The following is a 15,686-nucleotide window of genomic DNA, read 5'->3' as shown; positions in this document are numbered from 1 at the left end:
GTCACCAATGCTCTGGATAACATAACAGCCTAACCAGCTCTGCTAGGGCAAGTAATGATCAGTGAGCTGTTCTGTCATTTGTTCTGGAAGTAGCTAGCAAGTTAGCTTGGGTGCTTGACTTCTGTTGTTAGTACAGAACACTCGGATCAACCCTTAAAGAGATGGGTGGGGCTAAAGCTTAAGAGGGTGTGAACGATGTTGAATGGGTGTTGACAAAGAAGGGCTCTCCAGTAGTAGTACCAAAAGATTCAAAGGCCATTTTCTCAAAAGTGAGCTTACAAGTTTATCAACTTTCAAAGCAAAATTACTTTCCCATTGTTCCTCAACTGTAGTGTATGATATACCATTTTGTAGCTCTGAGTCTCTACTTTTATCCAATGTAAAAAACAAAACTTCTAATTTTGCTACATAAGACCGATTTGAGCCGGTCGGTCACATATTGATTGTAAGGGAGCAGAAATTCCCTGTGTCTGTCAAGTCTATTTCTCTCAGTGGAGCCCTGGTGATATTCTAGCTTGCTTGGATATTGCCAAAGAGAAACTAGGGCTGAAACTAGCATTTGAGTATTCTTACTCACTGAACTTGTTGTTCACATGTTCTTCTTCGGTCTCTGTCTCTCTCATTCTCTCTCTCTTACTCTCTCTCCTGTTTTGAATGACTGCGTAGCACTTGACTCCCTCTCTACTCACCCATAATCATGTCATTTTGAGAGCGCTTTACAACATCAAAGGAGAACTGGTTGTCATCGGCCAGTATGTCAAGAAAGACATCAGCAGATGTTGAGAAGGGAGCTGGGTTGGCAGGTGCGATGGTCCTCAGGAAGACAATCTCTGTTGTTCAAAGGTAGTATACGAGGTATGCAGATTTTGCTTTTAAAACACCATACAGAAATGATATGGTTCACCAACTACATTCAGCTAATAACCCAGTTAGCACATAATGTTCTGAGAACCATATGTTTCTTAGAGCTTGGTGAGAGCGTGGTTGTGCTATGGTTATTTTGCATACACCATTCCCACCAGTTTCTTGGCTTTGGAATAATTGCTTGGCTTTGGAACATTCTCAGCACATTGAAAGGCCCCGCTCAGAGGAAGTTGCCTCACCTATTTCGAGTAATTCCTGTCCTAGAGCGGAAATTCTCGTTTAGGTTCCACCTCGAAGACTGATGCAGGCTTGCTAATACATATTCAGGAATTGGGGGTGGGAACGTTGTGGTGATTTCCACGTGTAGCAGAGAACAAATTGGGCACTGACTGACAGATGTCAGTGTAACTAGCTAGCATGCTAACTTTAACCAGCTAATGAAAGTTATGTGAGCACCATTTCAGTTAAGACGGGCATAGTGTAAGTTAAAATAATTATTTCAGAAAAAGACTACCAGCCTACCTGTAAAGAAATGAGTCTCAGCTAAACCATGCCTATACAAGCTGTTGACATGTTGAGGGTTGACGTTTGTCTGACTCTTGCCGTTTGATAGTTCAAGTGAAACCATGTCGGATACCATACATCATTAATATTTAGACATGCACACAGACATTATCAAATACAGTGAGGGAAAAAAGTATTTGATCCCCTGCTGATTTTGTACGTTTGCCCACTGACAAAGAAATGATCAGTCTATAATTTTAATGGTATGTTTATTTGAACAGTGAGAGACAGAATAACAACAAAAAAATCCAGAAAAAAGCATGTCAAAAATGTTATAAATTGATTTGCATTTTAATGAGGGAAATAAGTATTTGACCCCATCTCAATCAGAATGATTTCTGGCTCCCAGGTGTCTTTTATATAGGTAACGAGCTGAGATTAGGAGCACACTCTTAAAGGAAGTGCTCCTTATCTCAGTTTGTTACCTGTATAAAAGACACCTGTCCACAGAAGCAATCAATCAATCAGATTCCAAACTCTCCACCATGGCCAAGACCAAAGAGCTCTCCAAGGATGTCAGGGACAAGATTGTAGACCTACACAAGCCTGGAATGGGCTACAAGATCATTGCCAAGCAGCTTGGTGAGAAGGTGACAACAGTTGGTGCGATTATTCGCAAATGGTAGAAACACTAAAGAACTGTCAATCTCCCTTGGCCAATGGGCTCCATGCAAGATCTCACCTTGTGGAGTTGCAATGACCATGAGAACGGTGAGGAATCAGCCCAGAACTACACGGGAGGATCTTGTCAATGATCTCAAGGCAGCTGGGACCATAGTCACCAAGAAAACAATTGGTAACACACTACGCCGTGAAGGACTGAAATCCTGCAGTGCCCGCAAGGTCCCCTGCTCAAGAAAGCACATACAGTGGGGAAAAAAAAGTATTTAGTCAGCCACCAATTGTGCAAGTTCTCCCACTTAAAAAGATGAGAGAGGCCTGTAGTTTTCATCATAGGTACACGTCAACTATGACAGACAAATTGAGAAAAAAAAATCAAGAAAATCACATTGTAGGATTTTTAATGAATTTATTTGCAAATTATGGTGGAAAATAAGTATTTGGTCACCTACAAACAAGCAACATTTCTGGCTCTCACAGACCTGTAACTTCTTCTTTAAGAGGCTCCTCTGTCCTCCACTCATTACCTGTATTAATGGCACCTGTTTGAACTTGTTATCAGTATAAAAGACACCTGTCCACAACCTCAAACAGTCACACTCCAAACTCCACTATGGCCAAGACCAAAGAGCTGTCAAAGGACACCAGAAACAAAATTGTAGACCTGCACCAGGCTGGGAAGACTGAATCTGCAATAGGTAAGCAGCTTGGTTTGAATAAATCAACTGTGGGAGCAATTATTAGGAAATGGAAGACATACAAGATAATGATCTGATAATCTCCCTTGATCTGGGGCTCCACGCAAGATCTCACCCCGTGGGGTCAAAATGATCACAAGAACGGTGAGCAAAAATCCCAGAACCACACGGGGGGACCTAGTGAATGACCTGCAGAGAGCTGGGACCAAAGTAACAAAGCCTACCATCAGTAACACACTACGCTGCCAGGGACTCAAATCCTGCAGTGCCAGACGTGTCCCCCTGCTTAAGCCAGTACATGTCCAGACCCATCTGAAGTTTGCTAGAGTGCATTTGGATGATCCAGAAGAGGATTGGGAGAATGTCATATGGTCAGATGAAACCAAAATAGAACTTTTTTGGTAAAAACTCAACTCGTCGTGTTTGGAGGACAAAGAATGCTGAGTTGCATCCAAAGAACACAATACCTACTGTGAAGCATGGGGGGTGGAAACATCATGATTTGGGGCTGTTTTTTCTGCAAAGGGACCAGGATGACTGATCCGTGTAAAGGAAAGAATGAATGGGGCCATGTATCGTGAGATTTTGAGTGAAAACCTCCTTCCATCAGCAAGGGCATTGAAGATGAAACGTGGCTGGGTCTTTCAGCATGACAATGATCCCAAACACACCGCCCGGGCAACGAAGGAGTGGCTTCGTAAGAAGCATTTCAAGGTCCTGGAGTTGCCTAGCCAGTCTCCTGATCTCAACCCCATAGAAAATCTTTGGAGGGAGTTGAAAGTCCGTGTTGCCCAGCGACAGCCCCAAAACATCACTGCTCTAGAGGAGATCTGCATGGAGGAATGGGCCAAAATACCAGCAACAGTGTGTGAAAACCTTGTGAAGACTTACAGAAAACGTTTGACCTGTGTCATTGCCAACAAAGTGTATATAACAAAATATTGAGAAACTTTTGTTATTGACCAAATACTTATTTTCCACCATAATTTGCAAATAAATTCATTAAAAATGCTACAATGTGATTTTCTGGATTTTTTTTCTCTCATTTTGTCTGTCATAGTTGACGTGTACCTATAATGCAAATTACAGGCCTCTCTCATCTTTTTAAGTGGGAGAACTTGCACAATTAGTGGCTGACTAAATACTTTTTTCCCCCACTGTATACAGGCCCGTCTGAAGTTTGCCAATGAACATCTGAATGATTCAGAGGAGAACTGGGTGAAAGTGTTGTGGTCAGATGAGACCAAAATCGAGCTCTTTGGCATCAACTCAATTCGCTGTGTTTGGAGGAGGAGGAATGCTGCCTATGACCCCAAGAACACCATCCCCACCGTCAAACATGGAGGTGGAAACATTATGCTTTGGGGGTGTTTTTCTGCTAAGGGGACAGGTCAACTTCACCGCATCAAAGGGACGATGGACGGGGCCATGTCCGTCAAATCTTGGGTGAGAATCCCCTTCCCTCAGCCAGGGCATTGAAAATGGGTCGTGGATGGGTATTCCAGCATGACAATGACCCAAAACACACGGCCAAGGCAACACAGGAGTGGCTCAAGAAGAAGCACATTAAGGTCCTGGAGTGGCCTATCCAGTCTCCAGACCTTAGAAAATCTGTGGAGGGAGCTGAAGGTTCGAGTTGCCAAACGTCAGCCTCGAAACCTTAATGACTTGGAGAAGATCTGCAAAGAGGAGTGGGACAAAATCCCTCCTGAGATGTGTGCAAACCTGGTGGCCAACTACAAGAAACGTCTGACCTCTGTGATTGCCAACAAGGGTTTTGCCACCAAGTACTAAGTCATGTTTTGCAGAGGGGTCAAATACTTATTTCCCTCATCAAAATGCAAATCAATTCATAACATTTTTGACATGCGTTTTTCTGGATTTTTTTGTTGTTATTCTGTCTCTCACTGTTCAAATAAACCTACCATTAAAATTATAGACTGATCATGTCTTTGTGAGTGGGCAAACGTACAAAATCAGCAGGGGATCAAATACTTTTTTCCCTCACTGTAGCTATATTCTTTATTCTCTCTGTTATCATTTCAGCAAGCTAGCTAGCTACAGTGCCTTCAGAAAATAGTCATACCCCACATTTTGTTGTGTTACAGCCTGAATTCAAAACTGATTTTTAAAAAAATGTCTCACCCATCTACACACAATACCCCATAATGACAAAGTAAAAACATGTTTTTAGAAATGTTTGCTAATTTATTGAAAATGAAATACAGAAATATCTCATTTACATAAGTATTCATAACCCTGAGTCAATACACCTTTGGCAGGGAGATTTCCACACCTGGATTGTGCAACTTTTGTCCATTATTCTTTTAAAAATTCTTCAAGCTCTGTCAAATTGGTTGTTGATCGTTGCTAGACAACCATTTTCCGGTCCATTTTCAAGTAGATTTAAGTCAAAACTATAACTCGGCCACTTAGGAACATTCACTGTCTTCTTGGTAAGTAACTCCAGTGTAGATTTGGCCATGTGTTTTAGGTTATTGTCCTGCTGAAAGGTGAATGAATCTCCCAGTGTCTGGTGGAAAGCAGACTGAACCAGGCTTTCCTCTAGGATATTTTTACCCTGAAAAACTCCACAGTCCTTAACAATTACAAGCATACGCATAACATGATGCAGCCACCACTATGCTTGAAAATATGGAGAGTGGTACTCAGTAATGTGTTGAATTGGATTTGCCCCAAGCATAACACTTTGTATTCAGGACAAAAATGTAATTGCTTTGCCACATTTTTTGCAGTATTACTTTAGTGCCTTGTTGCAAGCAGGATGCATGTTTTGAAATATTTGTATTCTGTACAGGCTTCCTTCTTTTCACTCTGTCAATTAGGTTAGTATTGTGGAAGTAACTACAATTGTCACGCCCTGACATAGAGTTCGCTAGTTGGTTTGGTCAGGGTGTAAATATCTATGTGATGTGAATATCTATGTTTGGTATATCTATGTTGGCCGGGTGTGGTTCCCAATCAGAGGCAGCTGTCGTTCGTTGTCTATGATTGGGGATCATACTTAGGTAGCCATTTTGCCTACCTATGTTGTGGGATCTTGACTCTTGTTTGGCTTGTTTGTGTGTAGCCATTGTGAGCTTCACGGTACGTTGCTTTTGTTGTTTTGTCGTGTGTTAACTTAGTGAATAAACATGTATGCATTCCACGCTGCACCTTGGTCCAATCCTGTACTCAACGTACATGACAGAAGATCCCACCACCAACGGACCAAGCAGCGCGCCCAGGAGGAGCAAACACCCTGGACACAGCGGGAAGCAACATTGGTAGATGTCCTCCTCGGTTGGGGGAAAATTACAGAGTAGGAAGCCGTCCGTTACGTTGAGGTAATGGAGGAGGGCTGGAGTCCGGATCGACGGCGACTCCAAAATGTGAAACGACGAAGGAGACCCGAGAGGCAACCCCAAGAAAAATGTTGGGGGGGGGGCACACGGGGTGGTCGACGAAGCAGCAGGAGGCCGTGAAAGGGCTGACTGTGGAGGAGGAGGCCGCTGTTGTAGAGGTCCTCCAAGACCTGCGGATCAGCAGTATGAGAGAGGAGGCCACCACATTACGGGGGCTGTTAGAGAAGAGGGAGCAGGAGCTCTCACTTCAGAAGGAGGCGCTGCAGGAGGCCCAAAGGGAGAAGGAATTAGTGGATGCACGGAGAGAGGAGCTGGCCAGGCAACAGGGGGAGCTGAGAGAGGAGTTAACCCTCCAGCAGCAGAGAGCTCGGGCCTTAGAGCAGAGGCTGGCGGAGCCAGGTTTAGCAGAGCCAACTTCCCGCACTCGCTTTGAGGAGAGTGTGTCCGTGCAGGCACCAGGCTATGCGCCGGCTTTACGCACTGTGCCGCCAGTGCGCCTTCACAGACCGGTACGGCCTGTGCCTGCTTCTCGCACCAAACCGGTGGTGCGTGTCTCCAGTCCGGCACGGCCCGTGCCTGCTCCTCGCACCAAACCAGTGGTACGTGTCTCCAGTCCGGCACGGCCCGTGCCTACATCTCGCACCAAACCAATGGTGCGTGTCGCCAGCCCGGTACGCCCCGTACCTGCTCCCCGCACCAAACCAGTGGTGCGTGTATCCAGTCCAGTACGGCCCGTACCTGCTCCCCGCACCAAACCAGTGGTGCGTGTCGCCAGCCCGGTAAGCCCCATGCCTGCTCCTCGCACCAAACCAGTGGTACGTGTCTCCAGTCCGGCACGGCCCATGCCTGCATCTCGCACCAAACCAATGGTGCGTGTCGCCAGCCCGGTACGCCCCGTACCTGCTCCCCGCATCAAACCAGTGGTGCGTGTATCCAGTCCAGTACGGCCCGTACCTGCTCCCCGCACCAAACCAGTGGTGCGTGTCGCCAGCCCGGTAAGCCCCATGCCTGCTCCCCGCACCAAACCAGTGGTGCGTGTCGCAAGCCCGGTACGCCCCGTACCTGCACCCCACACCAAACCAGTGGTGCGTGTCGCCAGTCCAGTACAGCCCGTACCTGCTCCCCGCACAAAACCAGTGGTGCGTGTCGCACCAAACCAGTGGTGCGTGTATCCAGTCCGGTACGGCCCGTACCTGCTCCTCGCACCAAACCAGTGATGCGTGTCGCCAGAACCGGTACGCCCCGTACCTACTCCCTGCACCAAACCAGTGGTGCGTGTATCCAGTCCAGTACGGCCCGTACCTGCTCCCCTCACCAAACCAGTGGTGCGTGTATCCTGTCCGGTACGGCCCGCACCTGCTCCCCGCACCAAACCAGTGGTGCGTGTCGCCAGCCCGGTACGCCCCGTGCCTGCTCCTCGCACCAAACTAGTGGTGCGTGTCGCCAGCCCGGTACGCCCCTTGCCTGCTCCCCGCACCAAACCAGTTGTGTGTGTCTCCAGTCCGGCACGGCCCATGCCTAATCCCCGCACCAAACCAGTGGTGTGTGCCGCCAGCCCGGTACGCCCCGTGCCTGCTCCTCGCACCAGACCAGTGGTGCGTGTTCCCAGCCCGGTGCGGCCCGTGCCTGTTCCTCGCACCAGACCAGTGGTGCGTGTTCCCAGCCCGGTGCGGCCCGTGCCTGTTCCTCGCACCAGACCAGTGGTGCGTGTCCCCAGCCCGGTATGACTGGTGCCAGAGCAGTCCGCTCCACTGGTACCTACTCCAGTTCTGGTCAACTGCTCCACTCCTGTGCCAGAGTAGTCCGCTCCACAGGTGTCTAGTCCAGCTCCGGTCAGCTGCTCCACTCCGGTGCCAGAGTAGTCCGCTCCACCGGTGTTTAGTCCAGCTCCGGTCAGCTGCTCCACTCCAGTGCCAGAGCAGTTTGCTCCACTGGTGCCCAGTCCAGCTCCGGTCAGCTGCTCTACTCCAGTGCCAGAGCAGTCCGCTCCACCAGTGCCCAGTCCAGCTCTGGTCAGCTGCTCCAGTCCAGAGCCAAAGCAGTTCGCTCCACCGGGGTCCAGTTCAGCTCCGGTCAGCGGCTCCACTCCAGTGACAGAGCAGTCCGCTCTACCGGTGCCTAGTCCAGCCCTGGTCAGCTGCTCCAGTCCAGAGCCAGAGCAGTCTGCTCCACCGGGGTCCTGTTCAGCTCCGGTCAGCGGCTCCACTCCAGAACCAGACGTCAACCCCTCTCCAGGGTCGGGGCCTCCCACACCAGGGTCCAGACAGGGCTTGGTGCATCGCGGGGGGATTGCCGGTCCAGGCCCAGACGTCGGCCCCTCTCCAGGGTCGGGGCCTCCCACACCAGGGTCCAGACAGGGCTTGGTGCATCGTGGGAGGACTGAGAGGGGAAGCATCGGACCAGGGGTGCAACGGGGAGGCAGAAAGGGAGACGACGTCACGCCCGGAGCCGGAGCCGCCACCGAGGCTAGATTCCCACCCGGACCCTCCCCTGTTAAGGTAGGTTTTGCGGCCAGAGTCCGCACCTTTGGGGGGACTGTCACGCCCTGACATAGAGTTTGCTAGTTGGTTTGGTCAGGGTGTGAATATCTATGTTTGGTATTTCTATGTTGGCCGGTTGTGGTTCCCAATCAGAGGCAGCTGTCGTTCGTTGTCTCTGATTTGGGATCATACTTAGGTAGCTATTTTGCCTACCTATGTTGTGGGATCTTAACTCTTGTTTGGCTTGTTTGTGTGTAGCCATTGTGAGCTTCACGTTACGTTGCTTTTGTTGTTTTGTCGTGTGTTAACTTAGTGAATAAACATGTATGCATTCCACGCTGCACCTTGGTCCAATCCTGTCCTCAACGTACGTGACAACAATGTTGTTGATCCTTCTTCCGTTTTCTCCTATCACAGCTATTCAACTCTGTAACTGTTTTAAAGTCACTATTGGCCTCATGGTGAAATCCTGAGCGGCAACTGAGTTAGGAAGGACGCCTGTATCTTTGTAGTGACTGGGTGTATTGATACACCATCCAAAGTATAATTAATAACTTCACCATGCTCAAAGGGATATTCAATGTCTGTTTTTTTATTTTGACCCATCTACCAATAAGTGCCCTTCTTTGCGAGGCATTGGAAAACCTCCCTGGTCTTTGTGCTTGAATCTGTGTTTGAAATTCACTGCTCGACTGAGGGAGTACAGAGATGAGGTAGTCAATCAAAAATCATGTAAAAGACTATTATTGCACACAGAGTGAGTCCATGCAACTTATTATGTGACTTGTTAAACACTTTTTTTAATTTACCTTTAGGATCAATGGAATGGTCGAAAATGAGCAAACCTTGCACACCCGGGACACCATTAGAGGTTAAAACCATTAATCTTGGGGCGACAGGTGGAGCGGGGTGGTAAAATGCAATCATATCACGCAATTTTACCATTTATAAAACGAAAAAAAAAATATGCAGACTAGCTCAAAAATACGTGAAACTTTACAAATTATCCAATGGATTATGATAATTTGCTGGTAAAAAAGGGGACGTACAAAGACATTCGTTTGCACCACCTATTTTAATTTGCTCCATGGCAAGGCGGCCAAGTGTAGGGTCATCACTAGTTAACACAGCCACAAAGTCATAAACCCTGTGTAATTCAAAATGTACTCTTCTTAAAATCAGATTTTGAACCTAACTCTCACCTTAACCCTAAGCTTAACCTTAAATTAAAGCCAAAAGCTGATTTTATTTTCATGAATATGTACGATAAAGCCAATTTTGACTTTGTGGGTGTTTTATCTAGTGGAAACCCAAGTGAGCGCTACAGAGAAAAGCTCTTTGGCTCTCAGACGATTCGCAAATAGGAAGAACTTTGCAGCAGGTGTTTCAGATTAATAAACATCGTCATGCTGGTGGATGATAACATTTAAATAAAACCCATGCCTGAATCGAAACATAGGCTGAAAATAATTTGCACAACATGTCAAAGGAAAGGACACTTAAAGCCCAAATCAAATGAATTAGAATGCACAGGAGTGAATGAGAGAAAACAGACGGGCTGCGAGCATCAACAGAATCTACAGCCCAAATCACACAGAGAGACGCCGTCCACGGCATCAAAATTGGCCGAGTTGGCCGAGAGATGAGTTTGGATTGGTCTGCCAGATATAGCACGCTTCTGTTTATTTGAGCTGGACAGTATGCCTAGGTAATCCTGTCTAACGCTGCTTTAAAAAAACAAGTATTGCGTAGTAAAACTGCATAAACCTAATGTCAAGTTAAATTGTACTGTTAGCTAGCTAGCTAGTTAGGCTGGCTCGCTAGCTAACGTCATGTGTATGCTCTCCACTTTCTGGAGGACCGAGTTTTAAAATCAGTGGAATTCGTGTATGATAGCTAAGGAGATGGATAAAACACCTGTCCAGATTACATCTTCAAACTAAGGGCAACCATGGCATCCGACAGGAGACATGTCCAACCATGATGTATACGGGTAAGATAGTCTAGTAGCTACATTTTCAGATATTACACGTTTCTAATTTTGACAAAGTGGTTTCATTTCAAGTTAAAGTGTACTGTTAGCTAGCTAATGTTAGCTGGCCGGCTCACTAGCTAACGTTATGTGTATGATCTTATTCTTCGTATTTCAGACACATTTGCTTGACTAGTTATAGCCTAATGTTAGCTAGCCAACATTGAACCTGGTTGGTTAGCTACCTGCAGATTCATGCAGGGTAGTAACGTCATGAGTTGTGATTATGGTTCATTGTTTAGCTAGCTAGCTAGCTAGCTACGTCTTAACAAAAGACTCCACTATGCAAGTATCCATTTCAATAGAATGTCACTGCAACTTTATTAGCTGGTAAATTCGCTCTGGCTATCTACTCCGATTTCAGAACACGGGTAAGATAGTCTAGCTAGCTACATTTCCAGATATTACACGTTTCTAATTTTGAGATAAAGTATTTTCATTTCAAGTTAAAGTGTACTGTTAGCTAGCTAGCTAACGTTAGCTGGCTGGCTGACTAACTAACGTTACATCATGCATTGGGATTCATTGTTTACCTAGCTAGCTATCTAGCTACATGTCTTAACAAAAGACTCTCATCTTAGTGTGCCAGAGCGCAGAATAACTGATGAATTTACGAACGCTCAACACCCATTGAATATGGCCAGTGTCAGTAAACATCGGCAAAAAAGCATAATTAAATTGTTGCCGGCAGCACAATTACAGTCACCAACGCTCTGGATAACATGAAAACAGCCTAACCAGCTCTGCTAGGGCGAGTAAACTGGTCGGAGTGGGGTGGTCTCTCATTATGTGTCTGGAAGTAGCTAGCCAATGTTAGCCAGTTAGCTTGGGTGCTTGATTGTCGTTGAGATGTCAGAATGTTCGGATCAACCCTACTCATTGGCCAAAGTGTCCGCGAAACGCTCAGAATTTACGAACGGACAATCTGATAGCACAGTTGCAGTCACCAACGCTCTGGATAACATAACAGCCTTACCAGCTCTGCTAGGGCGAGTAATGTTCAGTGAGCTGTTCTCTCTCACTTTAGATGTCTGGAAGTAGCTAGCATGTTAGTACAGAACGCTCAGATCAACTTTTCAAGAGATGGGTGGGCTAAAGCTTAAGAGGGTGTGAACGATGCTGAAAGGGTGTAGACAAAGAAGGGCTCTCCAATAGTAGTACCAAAACATTCAAAGGCCATTTTCTCAAAAGTGAGTTTACTACATTTTATCAACTTTCAAAGCAAAATGACTTTCCCATTGTTCCTCAACTGTAGTGTATGATATGCCATTTTGTAGCTCTGAGTCTCTACTTTTATCCAATGTAAAAACCACAATTTCAAATGTTGCTACATAAGACCGATTTGAGCTGGTCGGTCACATTTGTTACATTCGCTATGTAGCCCTTGTGAATTATTGTTGTGTGTTCCTTTTGACTCACCTTATATGTCCTACGGAGTCACCGTACCTGCCTGCTCTAAACAGTTGTTATGTTAGCTCGCGAACATGAGGACAGTTGTAGCTAATACACCCGAGCAGTTTGTAAAGAATTTAGCTAGTCTCGTTCGTCTACATAATAGTATTCTCTCTTGAAATCGGAGTCCCTCGAGTTTCCCAGCCTTAGCCTGTCTAGACTATATGCCTATGATCGAAATCAACACAGGTAGGCTGCAATTGTTTTCAAATATGTAGCCTATTTGACTGATAAACATTAGCTTAAAACTAAATTATTTCTACACAACAGTATTCTCTCTTGAAATCGTAGTTCCTTGAGTTTCCCAGCCATATCCTGCATAGGCTATTCATGGGTTTCATGTTGCATTACAATATTGTTTTGAACGTTCGTTTTAGGACTGATACCCAACTGAGCAGTCTACTAAATGCATCCTCATTGGGCGCAGATGAAGATTTGGTCTAAAGTGCTTTACTGTGGCTTGAAAACACAATGATACTTCTAAGGAAGGCAAATAATCAGTAGGCAAACTTTTTGTCATAATTCTGATGTCGCCAGATTGAATTTAGTTGCAGTACAATGTTAGCTAGCTAGCTAAGATTAAGGGGAGACCTCCAGAGTTTAGCTAGCTAATGCTAGCATTGCTAGCAATTTTTTACCAACTTTGCTGGCTAACAACAACATTTCCATCTGCCTAAAGTAAATTTGACAACATAATGGCAAAGTTGTTTACTACTAAATATGTAAAGATTTTAGCAATGATGTCGTATTCCCAAGCCCCTACAGTGTAATTTAGACTAAACAGTCATTAGCCCCCGTTCTACTTTTGAGCATCAATATGGCTGCGGCATCTGTAGAACGTTGATAACAATGGCAACGATGTGACGGAGGTGCAACTCATGAATATGCTTTTGATCGAAATCAAAACAGGTAGGCATAATGTTATTGTTTTCAAATATGGATTATTGCCACTGGCAGTATTATTATCATCAACACTAAATAAACGCTTTTTAACTATACGTGTCACAATTCCAGACGTAACAATGTACTATTTTCTGGCAATTTATCTGCTAATTTTACCAACATTGCTTCTGGTAGCCACAAAAACAATAGACTTGCTTTCTAATTTCACTCCGTTGACACTCACGGCAACTCTGTTTTCTCTCCTTCACTACCATGCATTCTAATTCCAGCGTGTACACGCTCGTTCACCCGTGTTAAAAAGCGTTTTTTGTTTGATTTGGGCTTATTTGGGTGTCATAGAAAGCAAGTCTATTGTTCTCGCGTCTACGCAGAGTAATGCTGGTAAAATAAGTTGATAAATTGCATGGGTCATTTGTAGAAAAGGAATTAGAGGAATTGTTATGATCTTCCCTAAAGACGTAGTTTAAAATGTATTGGGCTTTAAGCTAAGGTTTATCAGTCAAATAGGCTACATATTTGAAAACAATTGCAGCCTACCAGTGTTGATTTCGATCATAGGCATATAGTCTAGACAGGCTAAGGCTGGGAAACGATTAGTTACCGGAGTGTAACTCCAGTTCTATGAGTGGAGCGGAGCCCCATAGGGGAGCTCTGCTCCTAGTGGTTTACCCTCTGCCCTAAGGCAGCAACAGCCTGAGACAAAATTATGCACACACCTGCAGCCAATAGGAGTACAGGTGTCCCTATAAGAGGGGATGCCTCCCCTCAATCAGCCTCCCGAGATATTTTTCTTCAGCGAGACTAGAGAGGGTCGGCAGGGCCTTAAGTCCTATGGGGCTCCGCTCCACTCATAGAACTGGAGTTACACTCCGGTAACTAATCGTTCTATATCGTGGAGCTCCGCCCCATAGGGGAGCTCTGCTCCTAGTGGTTTAAGGCGTAGCGTAGCGCTCCAAAATGTACTCCCTGCCGAGCCTAACACTTCCCATCGAAACGAGAAGGTCAGGCCTAGCAATGGCTGCAACCAAGTCCCGCAGTACTGCAACTAAAAACCCCTACGGGCGTCACAATATACCGCGTCATCGGTTAAAGACCCGCCCCACCTAGTCCAATGGCAATGCCAATGACTAGTGGGCAGATCACCAGAATAGAAGCCATACTAATCTGTACTAGCAGATAGATGTGCCTCAATATCCTGTGAAAACACTACCGACCACTAATGGAATGACACCAAGTGTCACTCTACATTGTGAACGCGGTAGACCGCCTCACTCACTCAATGGAATCCCAGAGATTAGTGGGCAGGAACAAAACATGGGTCATACTAAACTGAACAAGCAGATAGATGACCTCACATTCTGTCAATCAACGCATGCCTCTACTGTACTGAACCTGTCAGTCAGGATTCATGCCACAAAATATGTTTTCTTATCCAAAGCGGACCTGATGGAAACCTTGTCCATAGTCCTGCTTTTTCCTCTCTTCTTAGCTCAAGATCTCCCTTCAGCTATGCTGAGTACAGACCGAGCCAAAGAGTTAGAAAACACATCTATCAAAAAACACGTCTTCCTAACCAAAGCGGACCTGATGGAAACCTGTGTCCACAGTCCTGCTTCTCCTCTCTTTCTTGCTCAAGATCTCCCTTCAGCCACGCTGAGTACAGATCGAGCCAGAGAGTTAGAAGACATATCTAAGAGATAGAAACGGATAAATGGAGACGGCGTCGACCAGGATGCTGCTCTACAGATATCCTCTACCCCTGTTCCTCTGAAAAGGGCAGTAGAAGCCGCTACTCCACGAGTGGAGTGAGCTCTGATACCCTGAGGCAATTGCCGCCCCGCTGCCTCATAATCTGTCTCAATGCCTTCACAAAGCCAGTGAGACAACCGCTGTTTTGAAAGTGGTCTACCTAGTGCAGCCGCACCGTGACACACGAACAACTGAGGCGATGACCTAATCGCTGCTGTGCGCTCGACGTAACACGCCAAAGCGCGTACCGGGCACAGGCGATGGAGCTTTTCCTCACTCCTCTTTCTATGAGGAGGAGGAGAAAAAGCCCACAGCTCCACGGTCTGTGACCTATATGAACTCTTAATAACCTTCGGCACAAATGCCGGGTTAGGACGTAACACTGCTCTGCTCAGGTCACCATTGATGGCCAGGCAGTCAGGTCTCGTCGAAAGAGCACACAAATCACTGACCCGCTTAGCTGTAGTCAAAGCGAGCAACAGTGCTGTCTTAATAGACAGCATCTTGAGGGGTATTTGATTCAATGGCTCGAACGGCGACTTACATAGCGCTTCGAGTACCAAAGCCAAATCCCACTGAGGAAGCGTGACTCTAGGTGTTGGCCTAAGTCGCCGCGTTCCTAATAGGAAGCGTTTCACTAGAGGGTGGCTAAAGACATTGTCTCTGCCAAACCCCTCATGACAAGCTGAAATCGCTGCTGCAAACACCCTAATAGTGGCAGGAGATTTTTGCTTATCAAACATGAGCTGTAGAAAAGAGAGAATACTCTCCACCTGACAGCTCATGGGGTCTACACCTTGTGTGACACATCATCGTGAAAACACGTTCCATCTACTGGCATACATCTTAGAAGTGGAACTGGCACGTGAACCCTGTATGGTCCTGATCACTGCATCAGATAACCCACGGCGCTCTAGCCTGTCCCTCTCAGCAGCCAGGCCTTCAGTGGTTGGCCGAT

The 15,686-nt window shown here is 46.2% G+C and overlaps 1 pseudogene; it reads right to left on the bottom strand.

Annotated features, from left to right (window-relative positions):
* LOC121555118 overlaps positions 1–15,686 on the bottom strand; it is a 64,410-nt pseudogene that overhangs the window by 3,415 nt on the left and 45,309 nt on the right.

This window comes from Coregonus clupeaformis, chromosome 40 (genome assembly GCF_020615455.1).
Source record: "Coregonus clupeaformis isolate EN_2021a chromosome 40, ASM2061545v1, whole genome shotgun sequence".
Lineage (NCBI taxonomy): Eukaryota > Metazoa > Chordata > Actinopteri > Salmoniformes > Salmonidae > Coregonus > Coregonus clupeaformis.
The sequence above is the reverse complement of the archived record's forward strand: the minus strand, read 5'-3'. Positions and strand labels throughout refer to the sequence as shown.